Source organism: Vicia villosa, unplaced genomic scaffold (assembly GCF_029867415.1).
Source record: "Vicia villosa cultivar HV-30 ecotype Madison, WI unplaced genomic scaffold, Vvil1.0 ctg.002103F_1_1, whole genome shotgun sequence".
NCBI classification, from domain to species: domain Eukaryota; kingdom Viridiplantae; phylum Streptophyta; class Magnoliopsida; order Fabales; family Fabaceae; genus Vicia; species Vicia villosa.
In genome coordinates, this window is record NW_026705840.1 from 52,116 (window position 1) to 78,403 (window position 26,288).

General features: G+C 32.1%; 1 long non-coding RNA gene across 1 annotated transcript; it reads right to left on the minus strand.

Moving 5' to 3' along the window:
• Positions 1–2,260: 2,260 nt before the first annotated feature.
• LOC131637876 (uncharacterized) lies at positions 2,261–3,673 on the minus strand. The gene is made up of 5 exons (XR_009294513.1): positions 3,372–3,673; positions 3,209–3,239; positions 3,063–3,126; positions 2,901–2,996; positions 2,261–2,755 (listed from the first exon to the last, which is right to left on the minus strand). It is a non-coding gene; the product is annotated as an uncharacterized LOC131637876 (long non-coding RNA).
• Positions 3,674–26,288: the final 22,615 nt, after the last annotated feature.

The window sequence follows — 26,288 nt, forward strand, 5'->3', positions numbered from 1 at the left end:
ATTATTTCTTATGATTACCATTTATCATTAAATTTTCATGACTACCCATTAACATATTTTTAACATGATTACAATTATAAAGTTAATTTGAAAAAATTATCTGAGAAGTTTTAGATATTTCATAAGTTTACAAAAATTACAAAATCTCAATTGATTTTGTTTTGTTGTATTAACCATTCTATAAAAGTTTAAATAATTTCAAAATATATTTTATCTCAAATAAAGATCTAAATAATTAGAAAATAATTTTTATTCTTATATTTTTATAATAAAAAACTAAATATTTAACTTTGGAATTAAAAAAAGTTATAAGTTGTAGTAAAAAGTTATAAATAGTTAGATATGAGTTACTACTTTCTTAAAAATACACTTTTGCAAAAACTAAATTATTAGATATGATTTGATAGGATTATAAAGTCTTATTTATTGGGAAAAATGTTATTTATTGGGAAGAGATTTTATGGAGTGCCTATCTCTTCGGTTCCAAATACAAATATTAAATGTGATTTTAATAGGGTTTAAATGTTATATATATATATATATATATATATATATATATATATATATATATATATATGACAAAAAACCTCTGCAAAAATTCAATTTTATAATACAAAATATATAAATTTATTAACTATAATGCATTTAGAAATTTAAAAGGATTAAAAGGATAGGTACATATTTCCAAAATAAAATTAAAAAGAACCATTTTATGGCCTAATATTATGTATGATATGATTTTTCCCGTCCATAATAATTATTAAATAAATTCATAAAAATCATTTTTTAAAATTATTATTTCTATATCAATAAATTTTTCTCATTATCATTTTGTTTGAATACCATTTATCATTTTTTTATCATAATTACCATTATAAATGAAAGAATTGGTAACAAAAAATACCATAAAAATAAAACAATTTTGTGTTTATTGTTTTTTAGTCTTTCACATAAAAATCAAGTTTTTTCAAAAATCAAATTGAATCTTTTCAATTATAACAATTTGATATACCATATCAAACCGGAATTAAAACTTTCTCTCATTTAATTAAACAAACAAATTTAACAATCAAATTCCTCTGCTAGTTGTTTCCCTCCTTAGTTTTTCTTCCTCGGGCCTTTGACCCTCCTTGTAATAAAAAAAAAAGAAATATCTTCAACTCACGTGATTTATATGGTTCAATAAAATTGAATTAAATTCAATAAATTTATTTTATAACTTTTAAATTATAGACCCATATAATTTATATAAACAAAAAAAGAAATAGTCTAACCCGTAAACAATATTTTTAATATAATTCTATAACATATAAATATTTTATATTCGGTAGAAAATAGAAAATCAATATATACTTCACATTACTCAATTTTTTTCTTAATTTTAGTAAATTATTGTTTTTTTTTTAAATGTAAATATGTATGATTTGTTTATTCTATAACTATTATCATGGATAAAAAAACTTTTAAAATAACATTTATGTCTTGATAAAAGTTTAAATTAATTTTGAAGTTTTTTATTGACACTTAAGCTAATCTACTATTTTTTATCTTGATATATTACCGTAAATATAGAATATATTATTACTATAAAAGAAAAACTAAATTTATTGCAAATAAATGAAAACATTCCAACTAAAAAATGGTAAACATTCCAAATTATTTTGTTTAATTCATTTTTATTTTCAATACATTTCAATATACTTTAAAACATTCCCATTGATATAACAATTTTTGCCATTCAAGTTTTAACACAACACACACATCTTGCAGTTCCAATATAGAATCCAAGTTTTAACACAACACACACATCTTGCAGTTCCAATATAGAATCCAAAGTCTCGATGTTATCACATCTGCATATGAAACTCTAATTGTCACATCTGATTCATAGAATGAAGCTGCTAATAATTCCTATAGACAATTTAATGTTGCTTGCTCTAAAAGATCTTTCACTGCAAAAACTAATGAAGTTGCTAATAATTCCTATAGACAGTAATATTATTAAAATAGATTAACTTACTTGAAGTGGTCGTATGAGTTTCCCAACTTCTATGCCATCACCAGGACAAAATCGAGAAAATTTACCACACAATTATTTTATTATGAATCCGCTTCACGTAAATTTATGTTTAATTCTTCTCTGCTGTGAGAGATGATAATCAGTGTTGAAGCTCAAAACAATTTGAACTGAAATCAACACACAATTTGTGTAAGAGAAAAAACACAAAACAAAAAGAGGTACAACACTAAGTTTGAAAAACTTGTATGTATCATCAATGTATTCAGTTGCAACCAATTCATTATCCTTGACAATAACTTCATATTCAACATGTTTCCCAGCTTTTCATTGACAACCTCAAGTAATAATATCTACAACATCGTTCAAATTTCAACAAAACTCCAACAAAACAGATTAACATATACACCTTTTCAAAAAAATACCTTCAAAATTTTCAAAAACTAACAAAATAAAATAAACAGCTAATTGATTCTTGTTCTTCTCTGCTGCATGAGCAATAACAACTAATTGATCCTTGCAACAAAACAAACAAATAAATTAGCACAAATTGTTAAATAAAATAAACTTTAATAAATTAAAATAATCATTAATTAACTTCGATTAACAACAAAAATTACTCACAGCATCATCAAACAATGCTTTTCACTATTCCTCAACCTAGCCAACCTATTCGAAATTCAGAGTACCATTGAAACTCCTCACATCAGCTCCTCACATCAATCGTACCTACATACCCTAACAAAATTTAAAAGAAACCATGAAAAGAAGAAAAAAAATTATGTTAGAGTTTGATTGTGAAAAATAGATGGTGGATGGTAGATATTAGATCTCACAACATTTTCAATTTTATACGAAAGGAAGAATGAAATCGTAATAGTACCTGGTATGATGTCTTCCGTCGAATAGTGCAGATGCTTATTCCGACTTCGTCTGCTTCTATTTAATGCAAATTGTGCAAGCTGAATCTTCTGCATTCCTATTTAATTTTCTCAGATTAATATATTGAAAAATCAATCCATGAAAAATCAAATAATAAACTTACTTGATTGATTGAAGGTTGGGTGTTTAGTCAAATCTTGAATCATTTTAAGCGATGCTTCTTTTTCCTTTCAACAAAAATTAAATAAATAAATAACCTAAAAATCCTAAACCAAACCCGGAAAGAGCAAAATAACAGAAAAAACAAACTTTTTGCCGATTCCCTTCACACTCCAGTTATCTAAAATCGTACGAAACAAAAACAATATTAATTCATAATAAACAAATCAATGGATTTTGAAACAATAAAAAAATTGGATTTACAAAATCAAAAACCCTAACTGCGAAAAACTGAAACTCTCGGTGGCATTACCTTCAACAAACAACGAATTTAGAGGAGTGGCAAATTGACTCAGCATCAAATTTGAACGTCGCAACAGATAGCGGTAACACGAAGAAGAAAGGGAAGGAGACTACAAAGGGTTGTTGAGGTAGATGTGAAGGTGGAGGGTTGTGTTGATTGAAGACAGAGAGAAAATTTATAGCGTTAGATTCAAAGAATGAGGAGAAGTGGTTTTTGAATAGCAACATGGGGGAGCTGTGTGGTTGGACTTAAACGATATATTGGAAGTTGTGATTTATCATGATTCTGGATTTTCACGTTTAAGGAGAAGATTGATGAGTGTATGTTTTCAAAAAAGACCGTTGATGTATCAATTAAACAGTAGTGTATTCAAACCAATAAATGTGCAATTGATTTAATTAGTTAATTATGGAATTAAAAAAATAAAAAATGTAACAAATATTTGTGTGATGCCATCTCACCCCGTAATAAATGCCAAATCAATGATATTGAGTTATTTTGTTAAAAGTCAGTTTTATCTATGGAATAAAAAAAGTTTTAGTTGTTTTATCAGAGGGCTTATAGTGTAATTTCCAGGTACTTTTGCTTTTATATATTAATAATAGATAATAGATTATGTGGCCATAGAGTTTTACAAGAAGCTAGGAGTGTAAATTTGACTGGTATAAGAAAAAGTACCTATTAATACCTTTCACTAAACATATTGCTCCGTCCAAAAGCATATTCAAAGTTCAAAGATAAACTAATCGGTGTCGTATTTTTACTTTCACACTGTCTCCACAAGCAAAGTTTGAATTTTCCGGTCATATTTGTATTTATTGCACACATAAAGCAACAACAACTTCCTTACAACTCAATTAATCAATTCACCGAGTTGACAATTTACGATTAATAAATTCAGCCAAATATAATTACAATAACTGATCATTTGTTACTCCAATAATACTTTACTTGTCGCATTTTACTATTTTACATAAACTAGCCGTCTACCCGTGCATCGCACGGTAAATCTTATTTAATTGTTATTAAAAAATATAAATAAATATATTTTAAGTATTTCATATTGAATATATATTTTATAAAAAGTATAATCAACGTAATAATTTGAATAAAATGAAAAAAGATATATTTTAAAAAAATTATAGTGTATATCAACGAAAATTCATGTACTAATCAGTTTTTAGAAATCAACTTACTATGTTACATAAATAAATAAATAATAAAATTCAAAACTAAACTATAATAATTAGATAAACCATGAAAAACAAAATAAAAAAAGAATACTAAATAAATGAAAAGAAAGCATAAGTAAGATATAAAAATTATAAAAAAAAATAAATGATAAAATAAATTAAAATTAATAAACATCAATAAAAGATAAAATTAGTCAACAAAAGATTAATGAAAAAACATATTTTCTAGTACATCATAATTTGTACCTATGAAAAAAATATAAGGGATAAATATACATTACCCCTATGTCATATAGGCGAGATTCAGTTTACCCTTGATTTTCACACGTTTAGAGGTACCATAAAATTAAAGAGGTAATCTAAAACAAAAAATTAAAGGAGGTAATCCGAATCTCGCCTATATGACAGGGGATAACGTAAATTTATCTCAAAATATAATTATTAAAGAAACATCAATATAATTTCTTTTAGTTCTCCCACTTCCGCAATCTAACTTCTTCAACAAATTTTTTATCAAAAAAATATATTTTACAACGATTCAAAAGGTGTACCTACAAAAAATTAAAAATTAATAAACATTAATAAAATAAAAAAACTTCAAAATATATACTTATAAACTAATAATAAAAAATTAAGAAACGTGAATATAATTAAAAGGACATATAATAAAATTGAATGAACAAAAAGTAAATTTAAAATAATGTTTATTTTCTAAGGTATGATGGTTTATTCTATTACGACATACTCTTGGCCTTCTTCTCTAATTAAAGAGCTAGAGGCTTGGATCCGGAACTTTTTATGGTCTGGCGATGTCAATAAAAAGAAAATTAGTCACGGTGGCGTGGAGCAAATTGTGCAGGCCATTTTCTGAAGGAGGGCTAAACATAAGGTCTCTAACAACCTTAAACGAGGCATCCAATTTGAAGCTTTGCTGGGACATGTTGTTGTCTAATGATTCTTGGGCTAAAATTCTTCGGGCTCGGGTTCTAAGAGGTAATAGGTGTATCGTTCATCACATCTCTTCCTCTATTTGGAGTAGTATTAAGAGTGAGTTTCAAGTGATTAATTCGATCTCCACATTTCTGATTGGTAATGGTGTTAAAACCAATTTCTGGTTAGATATTTGGTGTGGTGATACTTGTCTGGCAGATTTCTTTAACTTTCCTACAGCATGGTGTTCCTCTCTTAATTACTCAGTCGCTAGTTATATTCACAATTACCACTGGAACCTGCCTCAACAAGTGATAGATTTATGTCCAGGTATCTCTTCCATGGTGCAACAAGTGGACATCCCCTTAGAAGAAAAAGAGGACTGTCGGGTTTGGTCTGCCACCGAAACAGGATATCTCAATCTAAAAGATGCTTATCAATTCAAATATAAGAAGAATAATCAATTCTCTTGGGCAAAATTCGTGTGGAGCAAGGATATTCCGCCTGCCAAGTCTGTTGTCTCTTGGAGGCTTATGCACAATAAGCTTCCCACATATGAGAATCTAAAGCTGCGCGGTTGCTATTTGCCCTCGGTTTGTAACCTGTGCGGTACCGAAGAAGAATCTTCTTTCCATCTTTTCTTTGCTTGTTCATTTGCAGGTAACATTTGGAATTGGCTGGCCGAAGTTTTGAATTTCAGGATTCAGTTATCGTGTACCTCTGAGGTTTGGAAGATTTGCGATCGGAATTGGAGTCCACAATGTAGGGTGGTGGTTCAGGCGCTCTGTATCAACACCATTCACACAATCTGGAATTGCAGAAATATGAAGAGATTTCAGAACAGTCCTACCTATTGGAGAAATGCTATTACCAATATTAAAGCCGACGTACAACTTGCCGGAACTTGGACCAATCTTCCTTTTAGGAATTCTATAGAAGATTTCAGAATCTTGAAGCTTTTCGATGTTCCTATACATCCGCCTCGTCCTTCTCTTATCAAAGAATTTTTTTGGGTACCTCCCCTAGACAATTAGGTTAAAGTCAACACCGACGGTGCGGCCAATAATTCCTCTTCAGCTTGTGGTGGTATTTTCCGCAGCAGCTCTGGTGATTTTATCATCGGGTTCTCTGAAAATCTCGGTAAACACAATGCTTTCTTTGCTGAATTATCTGGAGCACTGAGAGCAATTGAATTAGCTCAGCTTCACCATTGGAATCATTTGTGGCTCAAAACTGATTCATCCCTTGTTGTGAAGGCCTTTAGCAACCAGGCGGCTATCCCTTGGCTCCTTAGGAACTGATGGATTAATTGCCATGTTTATACTAGACATATTAATTTTCTGATTACTCATGTGTATAGAGAGGCCAATTCTTGTGCCGACTTGTTGGCAAATGAAGGCCTTACGGTAAATGGTTACCAGTCCTTCATTTCTATTCCGCCTAGGCTTTTGTCCAGCCTTTTGGCCAACAAGTTAGGTCGGCCCAATTTTAGAATCACACGCTTTTGAGTGAGGGTTTGATCTGCCCCCCTCCTTTTTTGTACTCTTCTTCTTTTTTATAATATTACCCCTTTTATAAAAAAAAATAATCCTCCATCTTTCACTATCTAACTCATCAACAATTTTTTTTAAAATACATTTTATAATGTTCCAAAATTTGTACATAAAATCAAGAGGTTAAAGGTAGTGCACTGACAGTGTAAAAAAAATTTACACTGTCATCCAATAGAAATAAATCGTTTTGCCATGTCATATAATTTTTTTTAAAATTACAGTATGATTTGTTCTGATTCATGGTTGTGATTGGTTGACAGTGTAAAACTTTTTTACACTGTCGGATTATGACCCATTTTCTCTAAAATCAATTAATAAACATTAGTAAATATTAAAAAATATATTTATCAAAATTATATATTTCGTAATGATTCAAATTTTGTACTTACAAAAAATTAAGAATAAACAAACATTAACAAAATAAGAAAAACATTAAAATGTATACCTACAAACAAATAATAAAAAATTTAACAACGTCAATAAAATTAAAAGGATTTAACATATTATATAATTGAATAAAAAAATTAAAAATTATAATATATCTTATGACCCTCCATCTTTTAAAATCCAATTCATCAAGAATTTTTGTAATATATTAAATTATTTATAATGTTTCAAAATTTGTACCTAAAAAAATCAAAAATTGACAAATATTAGTAATTATAGAAATCAAGCATAAAAAATAAGGAGTTTGTATCCCTCTTTTGTTACCAATGGTATAAGTAAATTATGCTTGAGATTTAAAGGCATGAGAAGTACCAATGCTATAAGTAATTATACTTGAGATTTAATGGAATGAAATGAGAAGTAAAAATTATGATTGCATGAAAAGTAAATATTGTGTCATAATAAAGGAACTATACGTGAGATTCAATGTAATGAATTGTGATTAAGATGAAATAACATTATAAGAATTGATTATTTATAAAGGGAATGACAGAGAATAGGGGTGGGTGAGTGGGGTTGGTTGTGAATGTGCTCCCTTCCTAATGTGGAGTAAAAAAAACTAATATTGAGTTAGTTATTTAGTGTTGTGGCTTAGTGGGATGAAAAATGATAGTGGTGTAAAAAAATTAATATTGAGTTAATTATTTAATGTTGGGGCTTAGTGGGATGAAAATTGATTAAGAAACCACATTTTATTTTTAATTATTATTGTTTTTTAAAAATAGATTTTAATTGTTTAAAATTTAATTGTTTATTAGCTATTTACTATTGTTTTTTATTTATTTAATTAATTTATTATTTATTATAGATTTTGGCGGGAAGTTTTGGTGGGAAGAACTTCTAGGATTATAATTTAGTATGATAAATAAAATTTCCTGTGAAATAGGTTTTTTTTTTATTTAGATTTTTATAATGATTATGGTATGTTTGTTTTGGCTTTTTTTAAAAATGATTTTTATAGTGTTATATAATTTTGTGAACAAAATTTTACAAAAAAAACTTTTTATAAAAGCTTCAAATAAAAAATTTTGTTTGAATAGTTATTCTTAAAATGTGATCTTAGGTATTTCATCTATTTATGGAAAAAAAGTTGGATATCAAAATTTCAAAAAAATCACTTAATTTTGAAGTCATTTTAAATAGATTTTCATAAAAATCATTTTCGAAATACAATTTTTTTAAAATATTGCGATTTTGACTAAGTTTTGATCTTCATTAATGTAGATTTATGTTATAGGATGTCAAAATTAGTATTTCATTTTAGAAAAAACGAATATAAAAAAACTTGTAATATTTTGAAAAACGGTTTTAAAAAATCTATTTTAAAAAGGGTTAAATACTATTTACCCCTGCCAAATTAGCGAGATTCGGTTTTCCCCCTTATTAAAAAAAAATTTAGCCTTCGCCCCTTAGAAAACAAGATTCTGTTTCCAGGAACCCCCTATCACCTGTTTGGCTGACTGTGCTGGTGGAATCTTGCTGACTGGAATGAATCTGCATACGTGGACGTTGACACGCTGGACTTATGCTTGGATGCTTGTAGAAATAGCAGAAAAATTAAGATGCAAAAGCAAGGATTCGAACCCCTCTCCTAAAGGTAAACAAGCACAACACCAACCACTAGGCCATGAAGCCTTTCTTGTTCAATACGAGGGAGGATTTCAATATGTAGCATACTTTATGTCTTTTTTTTCTTTTACAATAATACTACTAGTATATATTAATACTTATAATGTATTATTTTATTTATTTATTTATTTATTGTTAATATTATCAATATGTTTTTTAATATTTATATATTACTTTATTTATTTACTTTATTTTTTATTAATATTATTAATATATTTATTACTTTATTACTTTATTTATTAGTATTATTAATATTAGTTATTTATTTATTTATTAGTATTATATTAATATGTTCATTAATATTTATATATTACTGAATTTATTTACTTTATTTATTTATTAGTATTATTAATATGTTCATTAATATTTATTTATTACTGAATTTATTTACTTTATTAAATAAATAAATAACTAATATTAATAATAAATAAATAAAATAATACATAAAGTAATATATAAACATTTAAAAACGTTAAAACATAAATAAATAAATAACTAACATATTAATGTTTATTAACATATTAATGTTTTTTAGTTACAGTTTATAAAAATGAAAATTAATATGTACAAAATGAAGTGTTAATATATATACTTTTAAAAATGAATATTTTTTAAAAAAACTGAACAATAACTAGAAAGTGTTATTAAAAACATTTTTGTTTGTTTATAAAAAAAACTGTATATATTAGAACCATTATAAAAAAAATATAAAAATGATTTATAATTAATATATAAATAATGCAATAATTAAAAAAACTGAGCAAATTCCTAACAAATATTTAAAAAGTTAATTAAAAAACTAAATAAAATTATTTAAAAAAAACGTTAATTAAAAAAATTATTAAAAAATTATTTAAATAAAATTATTAAAAAAAACGTTTATATAAACGTTTTTAAAATACATTTAAATATTTTATTAAAAAAAACGTTATAAAACTATGCATTTATATAATTATATAATTATAAAATACATTTAAAAATGTTATAAAATAATGCATTAAAATATATTTTATAATTGTATTCAGCAATGTATTTAATTATTGTATTCAGCCATGTATTTTATAATTATATTTTATAATATATAGAACTCCATTACAATTCTAAGCAACTAAACATGCATGGTCTGGTGGTAAGCTTGTAGCAAAGATTCTCCCAGCACAGTCAGCCAAACAGGTGATAGGGGGTTCCTGTGGGTTCAAATCCCAGTTTTGCAACTTATTAATTTGCAATTTTTCAAGCTTTCCAAATGCAGCAGCCACGTCAGCCAAACAAGGAAATCAGGCGCCCAGTCAGCAAGATTCTCCCAGCACAGTCAGCCAAACAGGTGATAGGGGGTTCCTGGAAACAGAATCTTGTTTTCTAAGGGGCGAAGGCAGGCTAAATTTTTTTTTAATAAGGGGGAAAACCGAATCTCGCTACTTTGGCAGGGGGGTAAATAGTATTTAACCCTTTTAAAAAATACAAAGAAGAAATCTATTTTTTAAAGCCGAAACAAACTGACTCTAATTATGTTGATTTAAATGATAAAACGAAGTCATTTACTCAAATACCCTTACTAATAATAGATAGTGGAGTAATTACATGATTAAAAAGACAAATAATTTGAGACAACTAAAAATAAAAAAGAAAACACCTACTAGTATTATAAAACAGAGGAGTAGTAATTTTATTTAAGAACTTATATTAACTATTGATACATTTTGTTATCATCATAAATATATAGTGGAGAGTAATTACTTAAAATAATATTTGAACATGTGAAACTAATTAATTGATAAATCTACACGATCATAAGCTGTGTGTTGAAGATATCTGATTATTTATAATTGATCATGCAGACATACATAAGTCCAATTAATGAGTCATAAATGTTTATGTCTTCCTATCTCTTTGACATCATTCAAAACAATTAATTCTATTGCCTTCTTATTTGAAACTGAAAATGTATAACTATTAATAACTTGTGTACATGAGATTACCGGTGGTAAACCGCTCCACTCCATCCTATTTTAAGTCTGTTAAAAAAAAAACGGAACGGGCAAATCCGCCAAGTAAAAATGAATATAAAAATCTTGTCTATCCGACCAGACGGCGGGTTGACAGACAGCAGGCTTGTCCGTATATTTTTTAAAATATTTATTTCATTTTTTAATAGATTAATATATTTTTTTATCTTTTAACTAGATTTTTCACTTAAATAATTTTTTATAAAATATCTTTTTAACAAACTTTACTTAAAAAAATATTACATATATTCACAAATAAATGTATAAAATAAAATCATAAAGAATTAGAATTATTAAAATTAACTGAAAAAGGACGGACTTAAGGCGGGACGAGCTAAACGAATAGGTGGGGTGGGCTTTGGCGGGCGGTGGGTTTTGATAGGGCGAACTTTGACGGACGACGGGTTTTCGCAGGGCGGGTTTGATGGATGGCGGGTCCAAAATCCCAACCCAACCCGTCATTTTTTGGCAGGCGCGCGGGCCCGCTTGGCAGATCACGGTCAATTCCCTAGTAGAGATGCTCACGTTGTCAAATGAGGTGTGTATGTCTATGGTTGATCCACTTGTCCATGTCGAAAAATTCATCTTGTCTAGTTCTCATTAGGGGTGAACAAATTTGAACCGCCCAATTGAAACCGACTGACTTGTTGTCTTTTTTTTGCAAACGGATCGGGTCGGATTGGGTGCTGGATTGATTCGATTGCTTAATTATGGTAGTATATAGTTGTTTCGGTCGGACTCGGATGTAAATTTTCTATCCGTTCAAAATCGAAACCAACCGAACCTAATTAATATTTATTTTTATTATTATATGTTGTGAGGTTATTATCATTTTTATAATCTAATTATGACATAGTATTAGTATATTTACAATATGAAGTTTTGATTATTATTTAATTTGTAGTTTAATGTATGATAATAATTAAATTAATGTCAAATGATATTTGAAATAATATCACGTAATAATAATTTTTTGGTAAATTCTTATCTACTCAACTTAAAAAATTGGGTAAAATTACCTTCAAATATAAAATGCTTTGAAAACAACAAACAATTGTATTATTTAATAAATAATTAAATATGTTAAAATTAAATTGTACCATGTGATTAGTTGAAGGTACACTAGTCAATTTTTTGTGATGGATAGAGAAGTTGTCCCATAAATTTTTCATGAATAAAAATATAGTTTATCTTTAAGTTATTCTAAAATTTTGATTTTTTTAAAGAAAAATTAAATTTATATTTGTTAATTTTCTAAAAGATGAGTAATTTTTATAGATTTACTCAATAAATATTAAACCGACTAAACTGATCCGATTTATCCCTCAAATCGATTTAATCGAATTTTCCGAAAATCAAAACTTTATCGATTAAAATTGGAACTTAAAAATGTAATCACAGTTTACGTTGAATTTAAGTTTTGGGCTTGAAATCCACCGAAATCGACCGATTGTTCAGTTCTAGTTCTCACCCAACTTTATTACTTTAAACCCGATATATATTTAGCCTAAAGTGGAATTGAAATGTTTGGAGTCCCTGAAGCACAGACCCAAAATAACAAATTGCTTTAGATGAAAAGATAAGAATGTACAAATACATATAATATTATTAGAGAATATAGTTTAAAAAAAAAATTAAAATAGTCTTAAAAGCTAAAAATGACAATTATTTGGGACAACAATTTTTATATGTTTTCACTCCATTTCATTTTAAGTAGTCCTTTTACATTTCGTACACCATTCACAATAATGATCGATAAGTTTTTTTTTTTTTTTTGAATAAACGACAATAGATAGAACCAAAAAAAGATACAAAATAGGGTAACAAGTTAGATTCTCCGTGAAAGCCAATAAAAAATCTCCTTTATGATTTCTAAAAATACCTCCACCACCAACAGTAGAATTGTCATGAATGAAGGCATTGTCACAGTTACATTTGTACCAGCCTTAAGGAGGAAAGGCCCAAATGAACTCTTTGATAGAAGGGGCCTTGGGGGGTTGAATGTTGAACTTAAACGCATTAATGAAATAGAAGTCCAACAAGTTAATAAGGGCAATTTAGGAAGGAGAGTTGCGCGAAATCTGGACTTGGAGCATAATCTAATCAATGGCAATAGAAAGAGTGACCTTGCACATGCCATGCTTGGAGTTGTTTCTAATTTACCAAATCTAGAAGAGCGAATTAATGACAACAACATAAAGAACTAAAGAAATCTGAGGGAATTTGTTGAGGAAACTAAGCTCCACCAACCTTCATCAGTATTGGGATTATTAGAAATCTGAAACTTGTTCATAAGCCATCTCCACAGGCAATTAGAGAGCTTGCAATCAAAAATCAGGTGTTGGAAGGTTTCGGTTTCTGCATAACAAATGGTACACTTGAAAGCCAAGGAGATACCTCTCTCCATGATAAAGTCATATATGGGAATTTTCTTGTTGATCATTTTCCTGAAAAGAATACACCTACTAGGCAAAATGTTGATGTGCCAAATAGCTTTGCACCAAGGGAAATCAGGTAAAGATTTGGACTTGAAAAGGTAAGCATCTTTAAGCTCTAAAGTTCCTGTGGTGTTCTTTTTCTAGAATAAAAAGTCATCGGAATTGCACGTAGAAGGATTGTGTTGAGCAATTCTACCTGGAGAAAAGGGAATCAAACAAACCACTCATTAAGAATGTTCCAACAGCCCTAATGAGATAAATCAGTAATCAAAATATTAGGGTTAATGCCTTTAGTGAATCTACTGTCGAACATGTAGCCATATATTTGACTGAGGCAGGGGATTTGGAAAATAGTGAAAGCCTAAGGATAAAATATTTCCATAGTTCGTTAGCGAAAAATGCTTTTACGTAGTTTACTACACTGCCACCAAATTCTATAGATGCATGGCCTCGATTTTAGAGATTGTTCCATGAACAATTCTACATGGGACAAACCAAAATAAGTCTCAAAGAATTAGCCAGCATTAAAAGAAAATTCACTGAGCCAATAGACGACTATTTAAATAGGTTCAGTCTATTGAAATATAGATGCTTTACAGTAGTGCCTGAACACGAACTAGTAGAAATGGCCGCTGGTGGGCTAGATTATTCTATTCGAAAGAAGCTAGATACCCAATATTTAAGAGATATGACCCAATTAGAAGATAGAGTTCGACATGTTGAACGATTGAAAGCTGAAAAGGCTAGAGCAAGTAAGAATTATAAGAAAGAAAGGGTAGCTTATGTCGAGGCCGAAGAGGAAGAAACCGAAATCTTCAATGATCCACATGGCTTCGAAGAATTCGAAGTAGATTTGGCTAAATTGAAAGAAGCGCTCCCATATTCTTGTAAAATGCTCACACCATCGAATGGCAGAAATCCTGTTGAAACAGAGAAAAATGATAAATTCCCTAAGAAAACTTACACATTTGATGTCACCAAATGTGATGAAATTTTGATTTGCTTGTAAAAGATTGTCAACTGATAGTGCCTCATAATACTAAAATTCCTCAGTTATCATAACTTTCTAGGCCACAAAACCTCACAATGTTTTCTTTTCAGGGATTTTATTCAAAATGCTATCAAGGAGGGAAGGCTGATGTTTGACGAGAAAGCCAAAAGTCACATGAAGGTTGACGTGGATCCCCTCAATGTTGCGGAGACCAACTATGTTAAACCTGTTGATATCAACATGGTGGAAATTGCTAGATTCGAAGAAGACGGGACCAAGGAAGTCTAAGGATTCATCATGGTCGGAGAGCAGGCTACTGAAAGTCTCACTAACGTATCTCCCTTCAACACCCCTGTTGAAGATTTATCTACAGGTACTGTTAAAGTAGGGGCTACTGAGGGCCCTGTGGTTGAAATGACTAAGGTTACCAAAGGCCTTGGAATCAAATTCAAAAAGGTAAGGATTGCTGAAGGTCCTAGTCTAGGAGTCAACATGGTGGACCTGAACCAGCCAGGTTTGGAAATGGAGGAGGTCGAAAGGTGTCTCAAACTAGAAAGGGAACATACAAGCTTTGGTTACCCAAAAATTGACGAAAGTCTATGTGATTATTTATGGAGGTGACACAGGAGGAATACTGGGATGCTGCTATGTCCAAGGTGCAGTATTATGCTGAATCAAAGGATTGCTGAAGCATATGAGAAAGCCCAACGTGTCAGAACCTAGGGCAACTGGAGGCAAGGGAGAGAGTTGATGAAAGTTTACCATAAGTCAGGAGAAAGTCTGCTGAGTTTCACGATACGTTGTCACAAGGCTGAAACGGAGTGCTTGATGTGCCCTAGGTGTGGTGCTGTGTATGAGAAAGAGATGTCTAAAATGTTTGAAAGGATCCCATATGCCTATGGATGGAATCAACAAGGTTCTAACCCAAATGCCTTCACCAACTACAAGAGGGGGTCCCAAGAAGGTAAGACAACCCTCATCCTAAAGTAAACAAGAGAGTTACTTTCAAACTCCCTGCTAAAGTCCCTACTGATAGGTGGGTCCAGGAAGGTCTAGACAAGGAGAAGAACAAATGGATAAGTTTTGACCAAGGGGGCAGAACTTCGATGGCGTGTAGGAAGCAGTTTGAGGCATAAAAAAGAGAGGAATATAGATTGAAAAATTACAAGGGCAAAAACCCAATGCCTAGATCTCAGTGGAGAAGGCATCAAAAGATGAAGAAAGCTAAAAAATAACTGGCCTCAAAGGAAGTTGGCGAAACCAGTAGCAATCGGTTTCCTTCGACTACTGCTGATTCAAGAAAACCACCAGTGGGAAGAAAGCTGTTCTACCTAAAGAAGGAGGTTGTTGGCAAGAAAATACAGGAGAATCTAGTGAACGAAGAGGAGATGTTGACTGATGATTTCGAGTCTGATGGAGCATCATCACTAAACATAAACTGCAATGTGGTGTGAGTCCTTCCCCATGAGTATAACCAGGAAACTGAAGTGGAGGATCACGATTGGGCATACTTTAGGAGTGGTGCGGGTTGTAACACCCCAATTCTACCCGATAATTATAAGCAAAAATTAGAGTGCATTTGAAAATCTTCAACATACAATGGGATGCCACATTTCAACTTAAAACAAAGAAACAACTTGTATTTCATTTAACATAGATACATAGCATTTGGAAACACAACTTTATTCAATTGAATCCAGCTTTGACTTAACTTTTATAATCAAGTTAGAAACATCTTTTGTTCAACTTAAAATTAAATGTCAACTTGGAATACAACAACTTAAATAATAACGACTTTCCCCTCGAGTGCTATGTATCAGAGCCAGACCCTTTTAACTTATCAAAGAGCAACATAAATACTTCATAAAGATAACCTTGAACATCCATGGCTAATCTTGAGTACCTGCCTATTTCCCATGGTAGGGGAAATATCAGCAGAAGGGGTGAGATATCTTACAATATAAAGGAATGCATGATAAATAATATAGGAGATATAGATCATACATAATTTCACCACTTCTCTTCACATAACATCTTACAACAATTTTCATCACAAACAACTTATCAATATAATACAACTTTCAAAACGGAAACAATGTCATTGATCAATTAGGACAACATATTCAAATTCACAATTATAATATCATCACGTCACAACAAACATCTCATCATCACATCACAACAAACATCTCACAATCTCAACAATCCAAACACAATTCAAATGCAATTCAAATGTGACTCGACTTATGCAAATGCATGTGGTACCATTTGGAGTAAAACTCTCATCGTCTCAAATTTTCCATTGGGCACATCGTTGCTATTTTCCATTTTTAGGCCTTTGTGTTTGCCATAATTTCCAGGCCGTCGTGTTTGCCATGATTTTTAGGCTATGTAATGGATGCGACTCAAATGATGCACATCCACAAATACACATAAACAATATGTCACAACATCGTCTAAACATCAACATCTCAATGCCAAGGTTCTATGGAAATAACCATATCATTACTATCATAGTAATTCATCACGTTTCAATCACGTGGCTATGTCGTATCATCATACAACATTAATTCACTTCACAATACATCATACAACTTATCAACATTGACCATAGGGTCTACAACAACAACAACAGATTTCACATATAACAACAACAATAATAATTTTTTCATACTAATAACAACATCAACTAATTCATCATGTTAACAACAAACATCAACAATTTGTCTTATTAACAACAAGATCAACAAGTTCATCACATTAACAACAAACATCATGTTATACGAATCAAGTAACATCATAACACGTTATATTCAACTTCAAAATGAAAACATATTTATTGTTAATTCATCGCAAGACAACATTATTAACCCATACCTACCAAGACGTTCAAATAATTGCATATAGCATACAACATCATTATCAATTTATGCATATCAACACATAAAAAAGTATAAGTCGTATTTAATAATATTATAATGATCATCAATCCATTTTTATAAGATTGGAATCTTATTTAGCTTGTCATAGGTTCAAACGGTACATAAAAAGGAGTTACAGATCAAAAGTTATGATCATTTGAATTTTTACAAAACAGGGCATTTTCGCCCGGCGGAAGGAATCCCTCGCCTGGTGCTCCAAGGAAGTAGCGAGGCCACAAAAAAACCTCACTTGCCCGCTGCTCGCCCGGCGCTCGCTCTCCCGGCGCTCGGTTAGCGCAAGCTCACCCGGTGCTCGCCCGGCGGATGACACCAGAACAACAAAATTCTGTGCATTTTCAGCACTTTTAACACCATCTCTAATCTGATTTTTGCCAACCAAAAATAACCCAAACCACAATATAACACACATAAAAGGTTCCTTAACATGTTTATAATCATGGGTTCATATAAAAACATCATCAACATGATTAATGATACAATTTCATGGAAAATCTATCAGAAACCCTAACAATATCAATTCACACATTCATGGAAAATCAACATATAATCAAAACTCCACCCTAAACATCATCATACAACATTGCAATTCTCTACATATTCATGGATTTCAATTATGAAGCCTAATATCTACCATACACATCATCATTCCAACTCTTAGAGAGTAACAACCCCACCCTTACCTTAGCAAAAGCTTCATCTTATCCAATGGAGTTCTCCTCCTTTATGCCCTAGCTTTCCCCTCTGCTTTCTATTCTTTCACCAAAATGAGTTCTGAGACTAAATCTCTAAAACCCTAACCTTTACTATCTCACTTCTCACTAATGGGATTAACCCATAATCCATCTATTGTGTCACATTTCTCCCACTTAGGCCTCATTACTAATGACTCCATTATATCAAATAAATCACAAAACACACTATAAATAATTAAATAGTCACATAACATAAACGAATATTATTCCCAATAATATTCCACAACTAAAATCGATCCATAACTTAAATAATACCAACTCGGAATTGTATTTCTCCGACTAGTCCGACCATATCTTAACTACTCAAATCAACACATTAATCCAATCATGCCTTTAGAATAATACCGATTAATCCCAACTTCAACTAATTCCAACGAATAAATCCTTGATTAATTTAATTAAATAATTAATTAAATTCGGGGCGTTACAACTCTCCCCCACTTAGAATATATTCGTCCTCGAAAATCTATCCGACATAACCATCCTCAACTTCGCTTTCAACTCTCTGATCCTCAATTGCGTTTGATAACACTCTGACTACCACCACAACTGGACATGACTTAAATCCAGTGTCAATTATTTGACATTTCTACAACATACTTATTAATAACTTACCAACCACCACAGTAATCTCTCGGCTTATCAGCACTTAAGGTAGCAACAACTTTAACACACTTATACGTGGAGATGCAATCTCACCTCATTAACTTAGCAACCGAATCATCACTGCTCAACAATACTTGACATATCGATTTTTAAGGTAGTAACAATCATAACCCTCTTATACTTGGGTGTTCAACTCCACACCTTTATCGTATTAACATCATTCTCAACACCAGAACAAAAACATTCTTTCATTCCCATAATTATGCGTGCCAATCTTCAACAAATATCAACAAGTTTATCTCCGCTTCGTCGTATCACTCTTATAGTGACATCAATGTAGCCAGCATACTCAACTCAGTCATAGTATGAAATATCACTTCTTACTTACAGTAACCAACAACAATATCACGACAATAGAAACAAAATCCCTATAACATCAACTTAACAAGATTACTCGACAATACATCCACTTCACCATCAACTAACATCCCTTATATCATCCGTATAAACTCAGCAAGTATTCACGAGAAAATACCATATTCTGGCACATCGTCCTTATCTCAACACCCACCAAATCAAACATGTAGATCAAGACATATCATTCTTCTAGGCTCCTGATACTTAGTTTGTCATCTCTAACAAACATACACGCATAGCAGTTGTGCTGCATCACGCTTCTGCTACACAACTCTGATAATCTGTCTTAAATCGCCGCCCATATCAAATTTTCCATTGACTATATGGTTTACAAGTCTTAATCTAGTTCAGACTTCCTTTATTATCCACCACAAAATCATGGTTCACTCGACAATTCTTAATCCTCCACTCTGCGGTGTTATCTCACCTATAAACCAGCTCCTCCGACTTGCTCATTACTTCTCAACTATTCATGGATACTTTTCTGTTAATTCACACCAACCAGAGAGCAACTATTTTCACGACATAATATTCATCACTTTACGCACTATCAAGCTAGCAAGATACGTCTATACCATCCAATCACGATTTCGTCTACTATTAACAAGAGATTAAGGGTGATCAAGTCCTTAATTTTTCAATAGATAGCCGACAACCATAATGGAGTATAAACCATCATTACCGACATTAATAATGTTCTTTTCCAACTTGTACTCATATCACCAGAAGCACTATAATTCCATATTCACTAATATTTCAAAATCATCTGAACAAGCTAACACCGACTTCTTGCAACTACCTACTAAAACACCTTTGACGATACATCAGAACAAAATTCATGCACACCATTATCAACACTTCTTATTATTGAAATCATACTCATCTCTTCGCATTTCCAACTCTTACTTGCATTTCAGAACGTTTCAACAACTTCAACAGATTCTACCAATGTCTCAATCACTTACCAATAATCTTACAGCAAAGTTTACAACAATACTTTACTTAATCACTGATCCAACATCGACATCTTATGCAAGGCTGCTCAAACCACAACTTCACAGTCCATCAGCAGCACTGGAACCTCGCAACTTTATAAATTCCATCTTCTAGAATTTATTCTTGTTACTTAACAGTTACCTTCAGAAACATCAAGAACTTGCACCATACTTGCATGTCAACAACCGCTACATAGCTTCTCATCCTTCGAGAAGTAAACATCAATAATTCTTACTCATCCTCTTCCTCAAGAGGTTTCAACTTAACTAGCAACCAAAATCCTAAATACAAGTCACCTTCGATTCGGGAAACAACAAACTCCCACAACACTTGCACTGTCGCCCTCAGCATACTAACATCCTACAACTAAAACATATCCGAGAAGCATAACTTCTCCCCCATTTAGCTTCAAACCAACTCCTATGGACAAATGATCAGAAAAACAACAAGTACCGACAGTGTTTCGCACACTTATCGCGTACACAGGAATGGACAACATTAGACAACATTGGCCGGACAGACCAACCTGCTCTGATACCACTAATGTAACACCCCAATTCTACCCTGTAATTATAAGCAAAAATCAGAGTGCATTTAAAAATCTTCAACATACAATGGGATGCCACATTTTATCTTAAAACAAAGAAACAACTTGTATTTCATTTAACATAGATACATAGCATTCGGAAACACAACTTTATTCAATTGAATCCAGCTTAGTCTTAACTTTTAGAGTCAACTTAGAAACATCTTTTATTCAACTTAAAATTAAATGTCAACTTGGAATATAACAACTTAAATAATAACGACTATCCCCCCGAGTGCTACGTATCAGAGCCAGACCCTCTTGACTTATCAAAGAGCAACATAAAGACTTCATAAAGATAACCTCGAACATCCACAGCTAATCTTGAGTACCTTCCCATTTCCCATGGTAGGGGAAATATCAGCAGAAGGGGTGAGATATCTTACAATATAAAAAAATGCATGATAAATAATATAGGAGATATAGATCATACATAATTTCACCACTTCTCTTCACATAACATCTTACAACAATTTTCATCACAAACAACTTATCAATATAATACAATTTTCAAAATGATAACAATGTCATTGATCAATTAGGACAACATATTCAAATTCACAATTATAATATCATCACGTCACAACAAACATCTCATCATCTCAGCAATCTAAACACAATTCAAATGCAATTCAAATGTGACTCGACTTATGCAAATGCATGTGGTACCATTTGGAGTAAAACTCCCATCATCTCAAATTTTCCATTGGGCACATCATCGCTATTTGCCATTTTCAGGCCGTCGTGTTTGCCATAATTTTCAGGGCGTCGTGTTTGCCATAGTTTTCAGGCTATGTAATGGATGCGACTCAAATGATGCACATCCACAAATACACATAAAAAATACGTCACAACATCGTCTAAACATCAACATCTCAATACCATGGTTCTATGGCAATAACCATATCATTACTATCATAGTAATTAATCACGTCTCAATCACGTCCCTATGTTGTATCATCATACTGAAGGTGGAGTAAAACACAAGAAAGGGGGAGTGAATTGTGTTCTTTGATGTTTATTTTTCCCTTTCTTAGAAATTATTTTCTTTCTCTTCGTATCTCATCTTCTGGATATGCTTTAATGTTGCGGAAGCATGTTTGAAATAGTATTGCATAACCAATGAGATATTCAGTTTAACTCCTTTATATCATTAGAACTTCTGACTTGGCTCAGTACAATTCTGAAGATATTCTGCGTGAATGTTCTGAGTTAAATGAAATGTAAAGAAAGTAAAAGACACATTCATTTTTATCCTGGTTCACCTTCTCAATAAGGCTACCTCCAGTCCACCTTCCTCAGGTGATTTGCCTCTCTCAACAGAGGACTTAATCCACTATAACCAAACTGATTACAACTGCACGATCAACCGTCGTGATTAACTTCCTACACAGCCAACTGTTGTGACTAAACCTGCACAAGCTACCCGCGAGTGACTAACCCCTAGATGATGAATCGTTCAGTGATCTCAACGAGATATAACGTTCATCAACCTAGTAACCCTGCACAAGCCAACTGCTCGTGACTAACCCTGCACAAGCCAACTGCTCGTGACTAACCCTGCACAACCAAACTGTTGTGACTAACTTCCTGCACAAGCTACACGCGAGTGACTAACCCTAGACAATAAACCGTTTAGTGATCTCCACGAGATATAACTTTTATTGACCTATAACCCTCCAAGAGTCTAACCAGATCTCAAGGACTTCTCAAGTATCCATATCAGAGGATACCCAAGGAACACCAATTCTTTCAGAATTGTTCTTCTGGAAATAATAAGTTTGCTTCTTAGTCAAGCAGATTTTTTCCTATTCTAAGTACATATTTTTATGACACACTGACTAGGAGTCACTTCTGGTGCCTAAACAATCTATCATAAGTTTCCTAAGATATAACACAATACGAGCAAGAACTCTATATGTTTCACAAATAATTACAAGACTTAGTAAATATTCTTGTAGTCTTATTTTCTTCAACTTCTGGATGAGATCTTCTTCTTCTGAAAGCAGATTAAGAACAACAATTATTGTAGTGATTGCTTCTTTCAGTTTGGTCTTTTCTTGTCTGAGTAAGGAGATTAGAGCATCAACTTTTGAAAGAGATTCCTTCTTGTAAGACCATCTTCTTTTCTTCTTCATAAGCAGATATGGAGCAACAACTCTCATGTTGATTGCTTCTTGTGCGTAAATCTTTGTCTTCTTTTTGAATACTGATCATGAAGCTTGTTACAGTTGATAACACATTTAATGATCATAAATAAACATGAAACACTGTCGAGTAGCAACTCAGTGTATTCATTTTCTCTGGTCATTCAATGTGAGCAATATGAGGACTGATCAAGTATTTGGATTCTTCTTAAGTGTGTTTCAACTTCTCATTACTCCAATTGGAGGATACAACATAACTTGCATACTTTTCTATTTCTCACTTAAGATTTTCTTCTCATAGGCTAATTCTGTATATTTAAACATTCTTGTTTTCTCAACATACACTTCGTGTATGTTGCCTCTTATTGCTGCATGTTGCACCCCAAAATTTGCCCTCTTCTCTATGCTATAAGTTATAAAGGACGTTTATTTCGTCGGCCAAAAATCAAAGAAAAATGATAAAGAACTTTTGTTGTTTCGAGATCATTAAGTCAAGGGCTTGTGAGGTGAATTACAAAAGAACGATTCATGGTCCAAAGTTATGAGCTTAAGGAGAGCATTGTGTTCAAGTCGCCATTATACTTTTAAATGTACAAGTTTGGTTTGAGTTAAGGAATCGAGATTGAATTAAAGTCTCAATGATTCAAGCATGAAGTCAATTTGATGGTCTAATTGATCTTATTATTCAAACTTTGTTCAAGGCTTTTTGTTCATCAAGAACTTAATTCAAGCTAAAACTACATGGTGCAAGAGATGGGGTTGTGTATTGTGGATTGTTTATGATCAAGGAATTATCATTTCTCTCCATTGTTTGTTAATTGCAATACAAGGTGAATGGTGTTGGAAATTGAATTTAGGTTCATTTGAGGATTTAAATGAGAATACAAAGTCATTCAAAGTTTTTTTCACTCATCAAGTCAAAGTTCATCACGATTCAAAGTCGTAAGGCATGGTCTCAAGATGCATCAATATCCATTACAAAATTCAAATAAAAATTCTCAAGGTCCAAGCATACACAATATGAAAATATAAAGTTTTAGACCTATCTCTAAGATGGCACTTCATATTACATCTTCCAAGATTTGTCATGATTCCATTTTCGTGGTCTTTCCCGGATTCCAAATCAGCTCGGGGTAAGCTAACGATGCCATACTTCATCAAGCCTCTAAGCTTCCGTTCATACATCCCTGTACCGAGTGCACTTCATGATTCCTGGCATCACTCAAAAAAACAATTCAGCATAACAGGATGGCTAACGGGAAAACTCAAAAGAAAAGAAGAAAAGAAGGTAACAAACTTTAACTTACCTGTAACAAACTTGCCCTGAAAACCTCTTCAACCTCTCTCTCTCTGAATTCATCCCTAACGACCCTCATCTTCACCCTTTTTCCATCTTCTTCAAGATTCATCACAAACTTCAATCACGTTCATCATCACTTCTCTCGACTTTCATCATCATCATCATCAATCTCGAACCAGAACCGTTTCTCATCACCACACCTCGACCCTCATTAACCGTTTACTGCATATCAGAAGAAAGAGAATTCTCAGAACAGGAATGGAAAAGAAACGATAACGGAATCGGAGAAGGAAAGTTGTAACAGAATTGGAAGATAACCTCTCACCGAATCGGAATTCCTCATACTCTCAATACTCTCAATTCATCTTCGGCATCCGAAAATCTTGTTCGCAATCCACGATTCAACAATTTCAAAACTCAGAAAATCACAAAAACAACGTCGATCTTCAATTCACACGGTATCAGCAATAATCTGCAGAAACTTCAGAGAGATTCAACACTTCAATTCACTTTCATCAGCGATCTCCTTACTTTCAATCCCTATCGGTTCAGAAATCATCACCACCACGAACAACAACAAATCATACAACGCCTTCAAATCCTCGGCGCAACCTTTTCTTGATCATCATCGCACCTCTCTCTGTTGTAACTTCAAGCTTCGACGCGTCAATCTTCATCACATCGCAACAAAAACGACGGCAATTGCGAGGCAAAGAGAAGGAGTTCGTCGTCATGTTCATCACGGTGGAAATCAGAGATTTAGACTTGAGACCTTGATTTGAAATCGGAAATTGGCTTGAGGATACGAGGCGATCGACGAGAATGAGGCGGAGGGTCTGAATCGGAGACGAAGAGATGAGAGAATTGTTGTCTTGCGGTCATTTTGTGACGGTGATTGAGAGGTTGATCGGAGAAGTTTATCTACGCCGCCGCCGTTGAGTGCTCGGAGATGAAGAAGAACAAGTCTGAACGTCACAAGCCTGTAACCCTAAATCCCTCTTTTACGTGTTAATTGATTAGCATTAAGATTAATGTTGAATTGATTTTGGTTTAAAGTAATTAATTAACCTTTGAATTGAATCAAAATCTGAATAATAACTTGGATCATCATGGATTATCAACAATTGCTTTTGCTCACCCCCTTTGTTTTGAGCCCAACACCATTTTTTTGGCCATGAAAATCTGTAACAAAAACAATTCTGATGGGCCACCAGCCTGGGCCCTGCGTCCCTTTCTATCCATACACCATATTTTCACTTTACACCCCCTGACTCATGTATTATTCTAGTTAGAATTAGTTTTGATTTCATATTTTTCTTAGACGATAAAATGTAACAGTATTTCAATATTCTTAATAGATTTTGTGTTAGTTTTTAGATATAAAATGACATAAAAATAATTGTTTTGTTAGACTTTTGCATGATAAAAAATAGGGTTTAATATACTTCACCCCCCTGCCATTATAGCGAGTTTTGGTTTGAGCCCCCTGAAGTTTTTTTTTTATTAAAAGCCCCTTATAAAACAAAAATCCTGGATTTACCACACCCTTTTACCCTCTTTGCTGACTGGGCTTAGATGATGTGGCAAAATAAGACTTGATGACTTGATGATGTGGCAAAATAAGTTTCTTTTTTCATTTAGTTCTTCTTTTAGCATGCTATTACATCACATTGCCATCTTTACACTCTTCATTTTTTCTTCTTTCTCTCTCTGTTAGTAACACAACCATTTAGTTTGTAACATTCAAACAACACAAAAGCAAACACAAAGCCAACGTTTTTTCTCTTCTTCTTATCTCACTGTTGTTGTGTTGTGATGATGGTGAGAGTTTCTAGTAGAACTCGTAGCAAAGCGGATAAAGAAAGAGGAAGATGATATGAGCTTTGCTGCCTCTGGTTCTAAGAAAAGAAAGGAAAAGAAAGAACCATTTATGTTGCCATCAGATGTTAAAGAAGAAAGTGAAAGTGATGAAGAAGATTCAGATTGTGATGAA